This window comes from Manduca sexta, chromosome 24, assembly GCF_014839805.1.
Source record: "Manduca sexta isolate Smith_Timp_Sample1 chromosome 24, JHU_Msex_v1.0, whole genome shotgun sequence".
Lineage (NCBI taxonomy): Eukaryota > Metazoa > Arthropoda > Insecta > Lepidoptera > Sphingidae > Manduca > Manduca sexta.
This window is the reverse complement of record NC_051138.1, coordinates 3,585,016-3,602,446: the sequence shown is the minus strand read 5'-3', so window position 1 is coordinate 3,602,446 and position 17,431 is coordinate 3,585,016.

The following is a 17,431-nucleotide window of genomic DNA, read 5'->3' as shown; positions in this document are numbered from 1 at the left end:
AGGTATATTTATATGTGCTTTTATCAAGTAGCAATCAGTCATATCGGCTATCGGCCCTCCCATACATTTCATACGATGCTTAGACATAATTAAAATCACACACACAGGTAAGTACGCATGCCGACATTTAACTGAGGAACGAAGAGGGCTAGATTTTGGGTGGAAAGGATCAAAACGGGATTAGAGGAACGACAACCAATCAAGGGTAACTGGACTGCTATATCTACCCAAAATAAATGCGGCACATAAAACTTTTAAAGTATCACGTGAATGTCAACTTTAATAGTTTGCGGTAAGGATTATTTTTGTGTGTACGGTGGAGTTTATTGATGTTTTGTTTGGGAGGGTAGAATCTACCGGGTAGATGGATGAGGAGGGCGAGGGTTCCGAGTGCAGCCTCCGCAGACAATCTTACAAGTTAATTGTGTTCCGTGCCTGAAGCCGGCAGACTACAAAATAATACCGCACTTCGTATTGCGTTCATATTGTATTACACACTTATAGCCTGATGTTATTATATTGTACACATTTAGGTAGATATTCTACAGTGTCTTTTGTTTAACGAAGGTAGATATGAGAATATATTGTTTTCATACTTCGATATTAGAGTAAAATACTTTAATAGTATCGTGAATATTAAAAACACACATGTATAAAAATTAGGAAGAAGGGGACTTTAACTGGCATAAAATACATGGTAAATCTTTGTAAAACAGCTTTATAAAAAGAACTATTTACATCCCAACCAAATATACATAAGAGACAACAGTAATTTGGTAAATTTTAGTACAAAATACATGTAATAGGTTAGCGCGGAGGCACGGGGCGTAATACTTGGGCGGTCCGCGTCCGAACAGTAAATAAATATACTGCGACGCGGATTTATTGCAATGCTATGCAGATACTTTCCTTTAAACTAAACGATAGTCTATCTCGTAAATATAACATTGATACTGAATTTTGTTTATGTTTGTTTGCGTGTTATTACATGTTTATGATCCGGTGGTTTTAGAATAATAATGTTTAAGTATTTTCTTCTTTCGTTGGAGATGGAACACTGAATACTTGTCTACTTTGGTTAGATATTGTTTTAAAATATGGTTTTGGACACTAGGTGTTGCTCGCGGATTCTTTTAAAAAGCCAATATTAAAGACCCAGTAATAATTTTTTTGGAAAAAATAGTAGCCTTTAATATTAGCCCAGGACATGATTATTTATGGGCCAAAATTTAGCTCAATCTGTTTTGTGTTTACTTTAATTATATTCAAAGATCATGTATAAGCTAACAATTTAAACATAGACGTTCATACCTTATTAAACAATACAAAACACATAAATTAGAAAATCATACACAAAGGAGTTTTAATAAATAAACAGACAATCCAAAAACAGACTTACTAACGAAACCTCAACACTTCCATGAATATTTCACTTATTATATCAAGATTATGACGTGTGATTCGAAGGTTTGAGTGTGGGGTGAGGAGGGGTCGTGCGGGGAGCGAAGATTTACGATCGGAGCATAACGAGCGCTAGATGAGGCGTAAAGAAGCCCAATTCCTGTTATTATACCTACAATCGTCTGTAGGGATGCGTCTGGAGAATTTTATAGCTCGCAGGCATACTGCACGATGGCTTTATCGGCGGTTAGGTGTTCATTTATCAAATTATTGCTGTGTTTGCTGTTCTAGTTCTTATTTGCTGTTGTGATCCGGCGGGTACGCGCTACAGATGTGAAGTATCAGAAAATGTTAAAGACCTTTTCGTGGTAATAATCAAGTAAACTCAAAGTAAAAATAGGGCTTTGCACGATGGCGTAGTGCGACTTAGCAGACTTCACATATCCTTGAAATTCTTATGGAGAATTCTCAGATACGTACATTTCCTCAAAATGTACTTCACCATTTAAGCCAAGGAGTTGTTATATACATAAGTAAATTGGAAAAATCAGAGGTGTGTCACGTGTGCCTTGGATTTTATACCTGCGAACCTTCGTCTCGATATTCCATTCTATTCCCAACTGGCTGTCGCATAGGCCCGGAAAATGAACTTACCAATTCAACAAGCTAACTATATAAATATTAATACCGTTATACAGGTTTCCTAAAATTTACAAAGGATTAACATTGCATGTATTTTTTATGGTCAAGTCCAAAAAATAATTATTGTGGAGAAAGTAGTAGTTTAGCCGTAAAACGAACGCTATACGAAAGATTATTATTGTTGTTGCATAATAATTTTACACTAACAATAAGTGATTTTCGTACTCAACACCATCCAAGCAGTCTATAATATATTTTTAGGGAAAATTTACATGTTTACGAGTACGAAATTCATCTGATGCAAAAACATTAAAAATGAAATCAACCAGGTGTAGCGAAGAAAATTCAGTCAATGGATTTGAGAAAAACAACAATTCAATAGTAATTTTTCAAACAAAATCCGCAAGATTTTTTCCGGACCTGGCAATAAATATTAAACAAATACCATATTTAGATATAAATATAAAAATTACAACATTTAATTAAATTGACACATACATTTTAGGATACCCTATATTATTAAAACTTATGATAGACATTTAAATATAAAATAAGATATACAGGATTATGCTCACGTAAATATTCCACTATTTTCCAGTGACATGACATTCTGTAAAGGCACGCGCGATTTATCGACGTATGCTGGTATTTAGTGATCGCGGGGGTCCCGAGGGCGAGACCATGGGCTCCGTAACTAATTTGTGGATTATGCACATTTGCAAATGTCATTTGTATTCATTAAAATGGCTGCGTCGCGTACGTGTAATGTTTAAAGTTTTGGCGCGGATTTATTGTGTTGCTTACGCACTCGGTAGATGTGCAGACTGGTGATTTGAAAATGGTAAATAAAAAAATATTGTATGTAGCATTTTATGCGCCTCGTTGGAGATTTATTTTTAAAAGCTTACGACATTGAGAGGCCGGCATAATTTTTAGGACTGTTGAGAGTTGCAATGTGTCTTATTGGTCGTCAAAATATTTGACCTACAACTTTGGTCCAAAGTGAAAATTTTGATGTAGATTAAAATGCTTTTTATCTTTTAAACTAGATATAAAAAAATAGATGAATATCGAATAGAAATATATTAAAAGATCATAAGAATCGAATCTATTCGTACAAGCGGAGGATTACGTAAAGGTCACCCATCATAAACTAATATAAAATGAATGAACTGAACTGAAATAAGTTATTTGTCGTATGGTTCATAGTAAAATTCGAGAGTGGAAAATTATTTTATCATGATTTTGTTTAATGGCAAGTCTACCCTTGAAACAAAGTTAAATTGTAGAGCACCTCATGCTAAAAATCGCGACATAAAAATGATATGAAAATGTTGGGATTTAATTATTACATTATTAAAGCTAATTTCACATTTAGGAAAAGACATGAGAGTCAATGGTCTCGCTGCAGAGGACTTTCAACACCGAGCAGGGAAAATCATTTCAGCTCGAATAAACGCGGCGCTGTGCTATGATAGTAAGGCAAAAAGAAAACATATCTGACGTAAAATCTGTCGAATCTTTAGCTAAAGAATCATAAAATATCAAACTTCTAAAAACAATTAGTAACTAAATCAAAAATAATTTTGCCATATCATTAAACACTTTTATAACATTGTGCAATACATTAGCAAGATATCTCCAACGTTTTACGGAAACGAGACGGTCCATTGACTTCGCTAAAATCAAAATGAAAACAAAGCAAAACTAGAATAATAGAAAGGAAATGATTGTGTGTTCAATAAAGGCGCGAATCCTCGACGCGGATATCTGGAACTATATGTTCGCAAAGCCTCGCAGCGCGGAGCGCCCGCCGCGCCGCGACGCGCGGATCCCATCGCTGACTCAAACAATTTTATTGTGCTGTCGTTCAAACGCGACACTACGTAATAGAATTAAATTGGGAGACGCGCTGCTCCGTTATGTGGAAAATAATATCACCGAGTGGCTGTTATCTGCGGAGTTTTCACGCGCCGGTGGCAGGGGTCTGCACTAATGGAAATCCGGCCAATGATAATCTGTTTTCTACACCATTAATCCTGAACTAAGTCTGAGTACAATCTGTGGCGTCTCCGGGAGTGCGACTCGAGTTTTATGCCCTCGTTAAGGTCCGCAATTTGTGGAGTCGGGCTGTTAAGACGGCTCGCCCTCATTCGCTCCCAAATCCTAACGCCGACCGTGGACTTTCTTAATCTTACGATATTGAGCTGGAGGTAATTGTTTCAAAATTGTGGCCTCGTATAGTTGCGCACTATGCGGCTCACTAAAACTGTTCCACGCAATTTAACCCTGCGTAATTAATGTTATACAGGGTTCAATCTTTAATCTTATCCAAGTCTACAGCAATTACATTATGTATTGACGCTAATAATGTATGAACATGTATATCCCACCTTTTGTTGCAGGTAACGCGAAACCGAAACTAAATCGCAGATAATCTTCCAAACACCTCCTCTTAAGACCATTTATGGGTATTGTAAAGCACTTACCCGACTATCAGCGACAATAATCAGCACGGCGGAGGAGAAAGCTTTAGATTTCATCAAACCTCCATGAGATACTCCAATCCTCTGCGACAGTGTAATAGGTATTTATTTACTAGAACAGATTGTTTGAAGCGCCTTTGCTTTCGTAGGATAATAAAAACGAAAGTAATCATGCAAATTGGAGAAAAGTTGAATTAAAAATGGGGTCTGGTTTGTTGAAATGTGTCGGGGTGCGGAGGGGTGTGGCGGGGAACGGCGGGGCGGTGGCGGAGCGGTGCGGGGCGGCGGCGCGGGGTAATGTATCTTAATGACCACAATGGATGAGCGCGTAATCCTGCAGCGGCGCCCGCAACCTTTTGCTCCTAGTCGTTAGCTCCATTCACCTACTCGCTTCTTTGTATATTAAACAACACGCGTACACAATTGCTATATACATGGTACATAAAGGAGATCAAATTTGGTTATATTGCGGAGAAAAGTCTTTATAACCTTCCGTACACTCAATATTACAAAAACAACACCGCATATACAAGTATCAAAATATAGTTTCGAAATTGACACAGTTATTAATTTTCAAAAGTACTTACTTCAATCATTCTAAATCAAACAACTGACCGAACGACTGCAATCTGTATCATTCTGTACCTACTCTTATAATTATTTTATTGCACGAACATAAAAAGCTGGCTTCCACCCTAAAGATAAAACTAGAAATAAGTGCACGTAATCATGGGTCAGTAAAGCGTAAGCAATAAATCTTCGGTCAGTCAAACAAGCCGCGCAAGTGACGACTGACGAGCAAAACTGACGCGAGACGCTCGAACGCGACACGACATCATCAAATCAACATTTGCAGATTCGCGAAGCTTTCCCTGGGAGATTTAGAGGTGGAAGGAAAATAAAAAAGTTCGTAGAGGAATCCCGCTTGATCCCTGTTGCCTTTATGGTAATGCCGGGATGCGTGTATTCGACTATTCAATTTATATTTTTTCCCTTTCGCCTTATTTCTTTCTGTGCGAAATTATCTATCCTTCGAATTTCGTTTCGCACTGTATTGTGTCGGAGCTGCGATGTTTGCGAATAAGGTACGACTTCTACTGAAAATATCACGGATAACCGCGCCGGATTGGCTTTGTTTCCGACTTCAAACAACTTTTCTTTCGTATATTGTTTGTATACAGTCGCTGTGTGTACATGACAAAATATGGATAAGAATTAAAATTGGCACTTTGATTAGATTTTAATGTACATGATGATGATACTAAACTTTATATTTGTACAATAATTATAATAAATGTTTATTATAATTTTTTTACCACGATTTAAATATTGCATGTCAAGGAGTTAAATTCGCATTATAAAACCCCTTACGAGTTTGTTTCCAGGAACAAGAAGAAACTGGATATGTTATCTATTATTTATGATCAGTTACTATACGATTTGAAGACACACATGCTCGTACTATTTATGTAACCAACAAAGCTAGACGACAGCCGAGATCCTCACAGAATTCTGAATATAAAATCACATTTCAATTGTAAACACATAACTTATATTAGTCTTTATTATATTAATGTTTAACAACTACCTTCTCACGTTGTGTAAACTTACCTTGTTACCTTCACCAACTGTTTGACTGGCAGAAAATTCCTTCGGCATTAAGCCCGCTTATATATTCCAAGTATATATATTCTAATAATTAAAATAAATAATAAATACTCACTTATTTCGTAAAACACTACATCAAACTACATAGTTGCCGATTAATCTTGAAATACAAATTGCCTTCATAAACCACTTGACGTTCATATTAAAATATTCTACATTAGTAATATACAAGTAGGCATGTTCAAATTTAACGTTGTTCGTTCATGAATAAATCATAAGAAGTAAGCGGGTCTCGGCGCCTTCGTAATACTACATAATACATTAGAACGTACAGATTGCTGTTTTCGTAATATTAACTTAATGGGTATTAGTGCTGCGTGAAGCGGCCTTGTATGTCTTACGTGCTATATTAACTAAAAGAAGAAAACAACCACGTCCCCAACAATATGTTAAACGTTTCGAAGTAATGTTGAAAAGATAAAAGAGTATTTTAAATTAAAGTTAGATCATATTTTCTATATTTCTAGCAAATTACTATGTAAAATAACCCTATATAACCCAAATTATTTGTGTTGTATTTGTTATTATTTAATTGCTTATTTTACAATATCTTTCAGAAATATATCAATCATTTAGTTTCTGCTTATATTATTATTTTGTTAGAACCATTACCGAAACATATATATATATTTTTTTAAGATACAAAAATATATCTATTATCTCACAGATTTATTTACCATCCATAATATATAGAAAATCCGTATTTACCATTCATATATATAAACCCATTATAAACAAATGTTCTTCGTCCAAAAAATGTGTGCCAATTTATTTATTTTATCAAAGAGTGTCCAATGTCCATTCATAGGTAATAATGCTCTACCTACGAAAAATCATAAATCAACTAACAGCAAATGTGATTTTAGTCCATTCGGCAACATTAGATAGGTACGCTGGACGTATTGTACCTAATCTTGAATAATGGGAGCCATTTGTCTTCGCGACAATACATGTGTAATTGAACAGTCACCGTTCACCATCGCTGTAGCTTGCACCACGACATGCAGTTTTAAATTCCTTGAATAATGTTAAAATAATACGAGACAGAGATATTTATAAGTTCTAATAGTCGAAATTCGACTTAACTTGTATTTGTAACACATATTATATATAAATTTTATTTTTCTGCATCGTACATATACTTTAATCACGCTGAATTTAAACACTCCTCCATGCGCGCAATGTGCTTAAAAAGAAGTAGATTTTTTTTTCTTTACGTATTACAATATAGACTTACCGCGGTTTAAATAATTAAAAAATCATATCGAAACGAAATGTTATAATATTGCGTTTCGATTTGAATTTCGAACATCATAACCTAAAATAAACTTTTTTTAATTTCATACACCAAGGAGCATTTTTCAATTGAACATAGAGTGTGACCACTACACAAACTGTGAGTGTTTATGAAATGACTTAAATATTTTTTTGTTCAATGGTTTTCTATATATCAGTCCAACGTAAAAATAATTATAATACGAAATACCTTATGTCTTATAGGTGCTGTGACAAACTCTATTGAGAATCGCTCTACATAATTTCAATATATTCAGCAAAACACTTGCGAAAGAAAATAAATTCAACTGCACTTTCAGTATTATGAAATTAAATTCGTATCGTCGCCGTCACCCAATAAATAAAGTATATATTTTTGTCGTAAATTTGCAATTTTTTGACTTAATAAAATTTATTTTTAATTACAGAGTACAATATTATTATCTACCCAACAATGCGCTCGATAGCTGCCGTGGTGGTGCCAATTTCTAATTTATTTCTATTGTTGAGTAGATCCCTGTCTATCGGTGAGATAAATACTTAAACATCCATCATGCATTTTTTCCCCAAAGTATGTAGGTAGGCAGAAGCGTGACAGAGCATCCAATTTTCGCCTAGTATGTTCTGTCTCATGATGTGATAGGGGGCAAGCCTTCCGCCATATCGGGCACAAATTCTTGACTCCAGGCTGATACTGAGCAGAAAAACCTAAATATTGCTTCTATAAATAATACAAAAATTCAATAATCTTATACCATCACAAACTTAAACGGAGGCCAACGTAGTTTGATTTTCATTTATGCGAGTAGAATGCAAACAAATCCAAAAATCTTTCAAGGACAACGCGTGGAGTGTCATAATTCAGTAGCGTCAAACTCCGCAGTAGAGCCTTCTTGTGAAGCTAGTTTTCACAAAACAATGTTGTTATTAAAACTTAAGCCAAACAGCTAGCAATTAAGTCAAATAAATATAAAAGCATATTTTCTGTAAAATAATGAATGCATTCGTTTATATACAATAGTCTAGCGAGCAGCGTCTGAACACAATTATAGCAACATTTATACTGCAAATAAATTGTCAATCCTATCTGCGCGGCAGTGATTCTAGGGAACGACTCGAGTGGCGAACCTTTTAAATATATCGAGTGTTTCAGTGCAACGATACAGCGGGGTTGTTTACAGAGGGGATGTTGGGGAGTGGTGGGGTGTATGGGGAGAGTCGGGGAGGTGTCAAGATGGCGCCGTCGCCAAGGCAACGCTGCACTCGCTTCCTTAATCGACCGTGGCTGCCTCCGCGACCCCCAGCCGCCGTCGCCTCTCATTTATGTATTGTATTGCACTTGTGAAACCGACTTCCATGTTTTATGATGCCTCCATCTTAGTTTTCCTTTTTCCGGTTAATGTTTTTAAGTTTTATTTTTCAACTATTGAATTACACACATTATAAAATAATGTTTTATTGGACACCTGCCTACTTAATATTGATTATCGTGATTTCTTTAAGCTCTTTTTGGATAAGATTACATCCAGGAGCGTGAGGACCTACTGCTATCACCACGCGACATTTAGATTACTTTAATTTTAAATGTCGGATATTATGTATATAGGTAATTTACGGTGTTTTTCTTTCGCGACTGTCTATATACTAGAATATAATGCAAGGACCAAATAGGCAGAAATAAAATCTGATTCACACAATCAATACTTATATGAGGAGATACACACTTAAAGCCTACACAATTCTTATTATATTTTAAATGCGAAAGGTCGTAAAGTTGTTTGGATGTTAGAATTTACTGGTGGTGGGATAGGCCGCTATGTTTGTTTCTGGCGCCAAGCAGCAGTGTGTCGTTTGTTGTGTTCCGGTTTAAATAACATTGTAGCCAGTGTAACTATTGGACATAATAAGACTTAACATCTCATGTCTCAAGATGGCAAGCGCAGTGGAATATCAAATAATACTTGGTAATTCAAAGTGTTGGATGGTGTCTACTGGTTATAGGCGATCGTATCGCTTACCATCAGGCAAACAGCAAGCTCGTCTCGTCATTAAAACAATTAAAAAAAGGCTGAAACCGCTGAACGAATTTGGATCGAATTTAGCATACAGTTAGGCGATATCCAAGATTAACTTATTGATGTAGAGAGCTCGTTTTATACGGAAAAAATACACAGGAAGGCATTTATATCGGAAAGGTCGTAAACAGGCGGCACCGCGAGCACATAGTAAGTCATAAACAAATAGAAAAATTAAGAAGTTATTTGTTGGAACAAAAAAATTTTATTACTTAAAAAGATCTTTTAAGACCGTAAGCGATGCTAATAAATTATAACGTCGTGGTTCATATCGTGATGTTGTTTTGCAGGTTCGTAGCTCAGCTGGTATCACTTTTCTGTTTGAGTGGTGTTACTCGAACACGCGCTGGATCCGTGTAGGATCAAATTCATAATAAGGAACGACAATTGTCCTAAAATCTTAGATACTTTTAAGGTATTTAAAGTTTTTTTGTCAATAATTAATCGCATCGAAACATTCTCTAGATTCCTATAAATATTATAAAACAAACTTATCTTTTTTGTTAAAAATCATCGATGGTATCAGGTTATACCGTATTTGACGGATACATTCACTTAACTAAGGATCTGCTTGTATAACAATATAACAATATTAATTAAGAAGACCTCTCTAAAGATACCAAAGATTAGGCAAATTAAGACAAAGGGGACAGACAAGGGGGACCAGAGTCTTTCAACAATAGAATTAAAGTAAAAGAATTAAAAGTCCGGTACAATATAAGCCACAAAACAAATATAAATAATTTTAAACATTTCACGCTCGTCCCTTTATATATTAAGTTAGCTGTATGCGACTCTTCTCAGGTCGCAAGAGTAGGAGCAGCCTTAGAACTTAGGGATAATATAGTTTCTGTTAGTGAAAAATTTTTAATTCCAAAAATTATCGAGCAAGCTAATAAACGAGCTTCTAATATTTATATAATAGCGTAGATTTCCATATTAACATTAATAAAAAATAGACTCAAAATAAAAAAATATTATCGAGCAGTAAATTCGCATTTAAACTTTGCATAACGTTATAAAAACTTTTTGTACAAAAAACACTTTTCAACTTTTACAAAACGTACACGAAGTGGGCTAAACGGTATGCATTAAATAACGGACCACAAACACTACCGCGAAAATGACTTTTTGATGTCTTCTACAGGGACTTGGCAAGTTTCAGACACGGAGATACTTTGTTATAAAATTTAATAACCCGAGCGACGGACGTCGATTACTGGCTTTAAAGATTCTAGCGCTAATTCACTGTGTTTTTGCTTAGAGAAGTGGTTAAATTCTTTATTATTTAATATACTTATTGTAATGTTAGTGTTGCAATAAGAAATAACTACCTAGTGTTTGATGTATGTAAAATGGTCTTTGAGAATAATGTTTGTTACGAACAGGAAAATAGACATGTTACAATCGGATGCCGAGGTCAATATTGTCATGCTTAAGTTGTATAAATATTTGCGGAAGTTTTCCTGGTAAAATGAACTAAGGCATGATCTTATTACGATCATAATCATAAATGTACGAGTATATTATTATATATTTATCATTTTACATCTTCAAATTAATAATGGCTGATTCACTATTACTTTCTAGATACTGACCACTTACTAAAATGAAAACCCCGACATATCTTTAAAAATGGAAAATACTCCACTAGCCTATCACGTCATCTCCGGAGCTCTCTTTAAGAGTCTCAAACTTGAAAATTGGTAAGTAGGGTGCCTCACGGGCTGTAGACATCTACTAAGGGAGTATTATACGAAAATCCACCCTAAAGAGTCACCGGTATTTTTACGCAACCGGAGCCGCGAACGAAAGCTAGTACTTAGCCTTAATACATTTAAGGATCTGGAATCACATCCGAATCTGTGAAAATGAGTAAGCAATTAATAATAAAAAAAATAAGACTAATCATTTAGTATATGCGTCGAACGTAGATACTGTTAAATATATAATAATTAGGTACCTATATTGTACTTACAATAAGCTTGTTCCAAGTAATAAGGTTGTTAGATGATGTGTAAATGCGTACATCTTATCTAATGGGCTAGGAATATAATTGTACGCGCCCATTGGCCTAGCATTACAAAACTGCCAAAATCAAACAAACACACCTCACGCCTTTATCCTCAAAGGTGTAGGCAGAATTGCAGCCGGGGCATGCAATTTTTACCTGTAATTTCCATCCATGATATGATAGTGGGCGATCACCATATCAGGTACAAATTCCAGACTCCGGGATGATAGTGAGCAGAAAAATCGAATATCATTTTGCCCAAAATCTAATCCGAACAAATAAAAAGAGCATAGCAGTGTTAGGCGATCAGTTAGGTCAGAGCGGTAATCCAGTGGCGGACGGCGTTGCACTGCCGGCGAGAGCAATAAAAAAGAGTTATAGTTGAGAAGAAAAGGAAAGTCCCGTCTCCGGCCGCTCTCAGCCGTTAGTTAGGGATCAAGGGCTCAGCTCTTGCCGGGCGATAATCATAATTTTTACTTACAAGAGCAAGAGTAAGGCATTAGCCAGCGGGCGCGCGACAAATCTTCCCTAACTGCGGCCAACTTCGCGACTCCGCCTTTACCGGCCCGTATTTCAGTTCACTACAGGTGCTTTGTAAACTGCTATTTTACAGTGGCACGTTGCAAAATGAAGTCGAGATGAGTCTAGTAATGTAATATAGTCATTAGCATGATAGTACAATGCGTATGCGCATATTAATTAACAAAATTTGTATCGTTAGTCGATGTATTTTGTAATCTGTATGTTTGTTATGATTACGTGTGATAAAGGATTTATCACGGCGATTTATAGCGGAAAATAGCATTCGTACATAGTTCTTGAGGCTATCGAGGGACATAATGGTTTTCTTTAGCAGGCAGTAGATAGGTTTATCAAAACCAAAAATACTAATGTTTGGTTCATCATTCTTTTTACCAAATACAGTGTAATCATTTAACTTAATAGGATTGAGTAAAGCAAAATAAAATATTTATCAATTTTTTAATAGCTCTTTACAGAAATCGCATTACAAAATACAATTACGTAAAGTATTAAAAACAATTAAAAAAATAATTGATGATTTACTTTCAAAGCAATGAAATGCCATCCGCACAAATCGCATTAACTATATAGTTTTCTACTCGTAAAGGCTTTCCTTTACTAGTGGAAAACCCTTACCTTGTGGTAGGGCTTGAGAAATTCAGTAGGAAGAGATATTGCGGGCTAGTTTACCGGTGAGATCGAACCTATAACGACTTCGTAGTAGATTTTTGTAATAACCCAAAATTCTTAAGTTTCAAGAGCCAGATTCATTACTTTTTAATACAGGTACAAGGATTCATTCATTTTACGCCATACTGGCCTACGTAAGTGTGTCGCGTTCCAGAGTCAACGTGTGTATGGCCGGCATAATTGTATCGACTGGTGAGAGGTAATTATTTCTTGTCATTCCACACTTATAATTTTTTTTTTAAGAAAACCATAATATAAAAAATTTAAGAGATTTATATTTTTTTATACCAAAGGCCGGCTACCATCAATTCGGTCAACTTATTCTTGAAGCCCTCGAACATTCACACCCAAGCAAATTGTCAGCAGTTCCCAACATTTTTAGAAAAGAACCGAGATAGAGAGATTGTGAGGCAACTTTTAAAGATTAACTTTTTACGGATTTTAATAAATTAAAAAGTTACTATATCAGAGCGGGCTGGTTTTTCGCTTATCAGATAAAAAAATTTCATGTACCTACTCCATAGTTAAAATAGGAATACGTAGTATTACACTTCCTAAATTAGTTTAATTATAATTGATTTGACGTCAGTGGCGACGGATGTAATTTTCCGAAAGGGACTCCGACACCACGTATAGCTACTAATAATATGCATGACTGCGTCTGAAAATCGTTCTAATAATAGTTAGATTTTACATATATTGCGAAAGAGAAGCCGCTAAGATTCGCCTCGCCACTGTTTGACGCAAAAAAAATATCTTATGATTGAAAAATCTCTTAATCTCGAGTAATCATCAACCTCAAATAACATGATAGTAATATGGGAAGAATTTGATAGCGAAAGGGCCCGTATATAGTCATATCACGCGACGATATGAGGAGCGCAGCGGCCAGTGCGTTAGGACAAAACCATGGCTATTGAAGTGTTATTCAGAATATGTGAACATCGCGCACGTGGACGACGCTGTGGAGTCGCCACGTGTAGTTGTATTATAATTTTTGTTTTGAGGTTAAGTATGGAATAAAATATTCGTAGATGATTTATTGGCATTTAAGGCCACTACTGAGCAATTTTATTATTAACACGTTCACTGCGGCTGCGCTAGATTAAAACTTACTGCCAGTGCTGTACAAGTCATATACTTCCCGTATCAAGAATGCCTGATATGCGTTACGACGTCTATTTTCCCGCACGTAGTCCTGATTTCAAACCCCCACAGAGACATGGAGAGTCCACAGCTGATTTTTTTTGTTGTACCAATCAATAGGTTACATCCTTGTGTATACACAGCTGCAGTCGCACGGGGTTCCAAGTAATATCTTAAAAGTTACAGGTATTATTGGAAATGGTTGATTTTACGGGAAAATACTTGTCGTGGCGCATACAACAGTCATATTGCTAGGGATGGGGTGTAATAAGTAAAAAATAACTATAAAAAAGTAACAGTACAGGTTACCATACCATGAAATGATATAAGCTTTAATAATTCTTTACATAAAATCCTGCATAATCACGACTAATAGAAACTTTTGAGATCTAATTCAGTTATGAATATAACTTTTACTGAAGCCTAAAAGCATAGTGGTAGGAATGCTTAAAATATTTATGAATAAAAAAATATAACGTTTCTTTTAACAAAATTAACTTATGTAAAGTTTTCTCCATAACAAAAGATATCGTAATTTTTTATTTGACACAACAATCAGCAGAAAAAATGTAACTGAAAAAATAACAATATAGTTGCTATCAATTAATAGGAATTTTGTGCATTATGAAATCAAATGTAGATGGTTTGGGATTCGGTAAACTAGAACCAGTACTCCGCACAATAATGTTTCTAGCCTCTTTACCTTCTGTCTTTACACCTTTCCCAATAATAAGTTTTTTACGTGAACGTTTCATTGTTTATGTACAATTTACCTACTTAGGCGTGACGAATAAAATATTGCGTTCTGTAAAAATGTATTAACTGGGCACAGCACTACGACTAACTTAAGAAACCCCGTACCGCACGTTCAGTGCGGTACGGGGTTTAGGATTCGGCCAAATAGTTCCCGTATCGCACTATTGTACAATAATTACCTTTCTGTGCGTTACGAAAAAATAATTCCCGTACATTTTATTCGTAAATTTTAATATACTTCAAGCAAGGACACCGGCAATATAGGCGTCTCTTCTTTACGTGTACGAATACTTGAAAAAATCACCCCCGCACGGAGTGCAAAACAAGGGCAACTAGCTGCCGCACAGAGCAGAACTCAATTACAACCAAATACTTCCCGTAACGCAGTGAACGTGTTAAAAGATTATCTACCAACATGGCAATCTGTATTAATTCAATACCTAACTAGGTACCACTCAATTAATAGTGCTGGATTAAGCATAGGTATCTAATGGATATGTAATTTTAAAAATGATAGTACGAATTATTTTATTTTACAGCTATGAACGTGTATAATGGAAGTGTATCTGAATAACAATACTTTAAAATGAGTATGTCATGGAATATTCTAAACAGTATCGACAGAATTATTATAAAATTTTATGAACCTACATATTTTATATAAAACACTGAAATAAAAACTTCTCTCTCTCAAAATTAATCTACAATATTGATTTATAGGTATGCAGTGACACTCAAAAAAAATAGTAATGACGACTCTACGGCTCGCTGTGTCCTCCAGTGCTCACGGCCGGCTCGGAGCGGATTTGTTTTATGCCCACCCAAGACATCGACTTACCACGACCGTCCGACCGGGGCGTCTTCTTAATTTTATTACATGACCCGGCCTCCGTTCCCTCAGGAAAATGTCCTAATTGTGTCTCAGGAAATGCCAACCTGAAATGTATATACCTATCAATTCGCTCTTTTTATCCAATACCTGACCGACTTTACCACGACTTACTTCATTTGAGATATTAATAAGATTACTGAGAAAAGTGTTGGGCTTCGAGTCGCCCTTGCAGAGTAAGTGTTAAAAGTAAACCAGGTTTTCCGTTGAATAGGAACTTATATTTTCAATAGAGTGAACACATTAGACAACCGTATTAGACTAGCACACATTGCTTAGTAACAGTACATTGTTATTTCATTCCAAATACAATAATTCAAAAGATACATACTGTTACACGGCCAGTTTACATAACATTATTAAAAAAGGCTTTTTATTTGGCTATGCAAACCTCAACAAAAAGACACGTTTTAGCCTTTTTTTTAACAGTCCTGAGAAATAATACAATATATTGATAGTTTGGAATAACCGTCTGATGGACGGGAAAATTAATTAAAATTCTCATTGTAATAACAATCCTTGTATACACGGTCATTTTGACATTACGTTACTAAATGAAACCACATACTCGTCTTCATCTTTGTAGACATTGTGCCAAAAATCATCCATTAATAACTAATATATTAACCAAAAATCCTGATTTTAGTTTTCTGATTTTTTTATCATTTTGTATTTTAATGCGAATATGGCGTGTGCGCAAGTGTATTACTGACTGAAAATATGATGTTGCCTCTGCCACGAATCCTCTTAAAATAGTAGTAGTGGCATTAGGATGCGTAAAATTAAAATTACTTTTTATTAATATTTATTTTGTTCGAAACTTACACTTTTATTATTTTACATCTACGGGTTAGGTAACTTATTGTAAAGTGTTATTTCCAAGTAGATAAGTATGTGGTTTAATTTAGTAACGCTATGTTAAAATGATCCTGTATAATTAATTATTAAAAAATCATGACAGCCAAAAGATGTATGCGTAATTTGGAAGATTTTAGGCGGTCTAGTCAAGTCTAGTCAACTTTGGGAACCACTGGTATGAAGCATAAACTGTCAAATACAGGTGTTAGAGTTACAGTGATAAGGCATAAAATCAAAGCAAATTCGCAAATTGTTTGTTATATATCAGTGGCGATAGGTGAAAATTTTCGGAGGGAATCCGACGCACCGTATAAGTACTAATAAGCATGAATGTAGTCTCCAAATCGTTATAATGATAATTAGTTTTACATTAAGGCAAGCCCGCAGGAACCAGGTTATATGGACCCTTTCGCCACTCTTATATATTGTCACTGAGATTGTTAACCAATTATTATAACCAATATGCATTGTGTAAGTATTTCCGAGAAGCCTGTGGAGACACCAGGAGGATCCTGCGCTTCTGGAAGGAGTTAGGCTGGCTTGCATTGTAGCCAGCATGCACGTCACGCACAATGGCCCGACTTTTTTACGGGCTAAGTGCGGAAAAAGGAGCCCTTAACCATACCATGCATTGTGTATACGATTCTTTAAAGGTGGTTAAGGCATCTTTGATTGATGCGGCTTTGTAGGCCTTATGGCCGATGGTCCCGAACCACAAAGGATCAGGGTTCCCGTTACGTATCGAAATAATTGGATAATAGTTTAACGGTAAATAATTCAAACTACAGGCAGAAAGATCGTTTTTTCATGTCATCACGTGTAGCTCAAGTTATTTGAATATTCAACATAATGTTCAATATTGCGTCTATTAGTACCTATCTACGTAAGCTATGAAAATGTGTTAGAAAAAATAATAGGTGAGATATTGAAGTGTAATAAATCTAGAACCGAATAAATTTTTAAACTTTAGGCAATGCGCGCCACTTCGACCATGACAAAAAATTATATA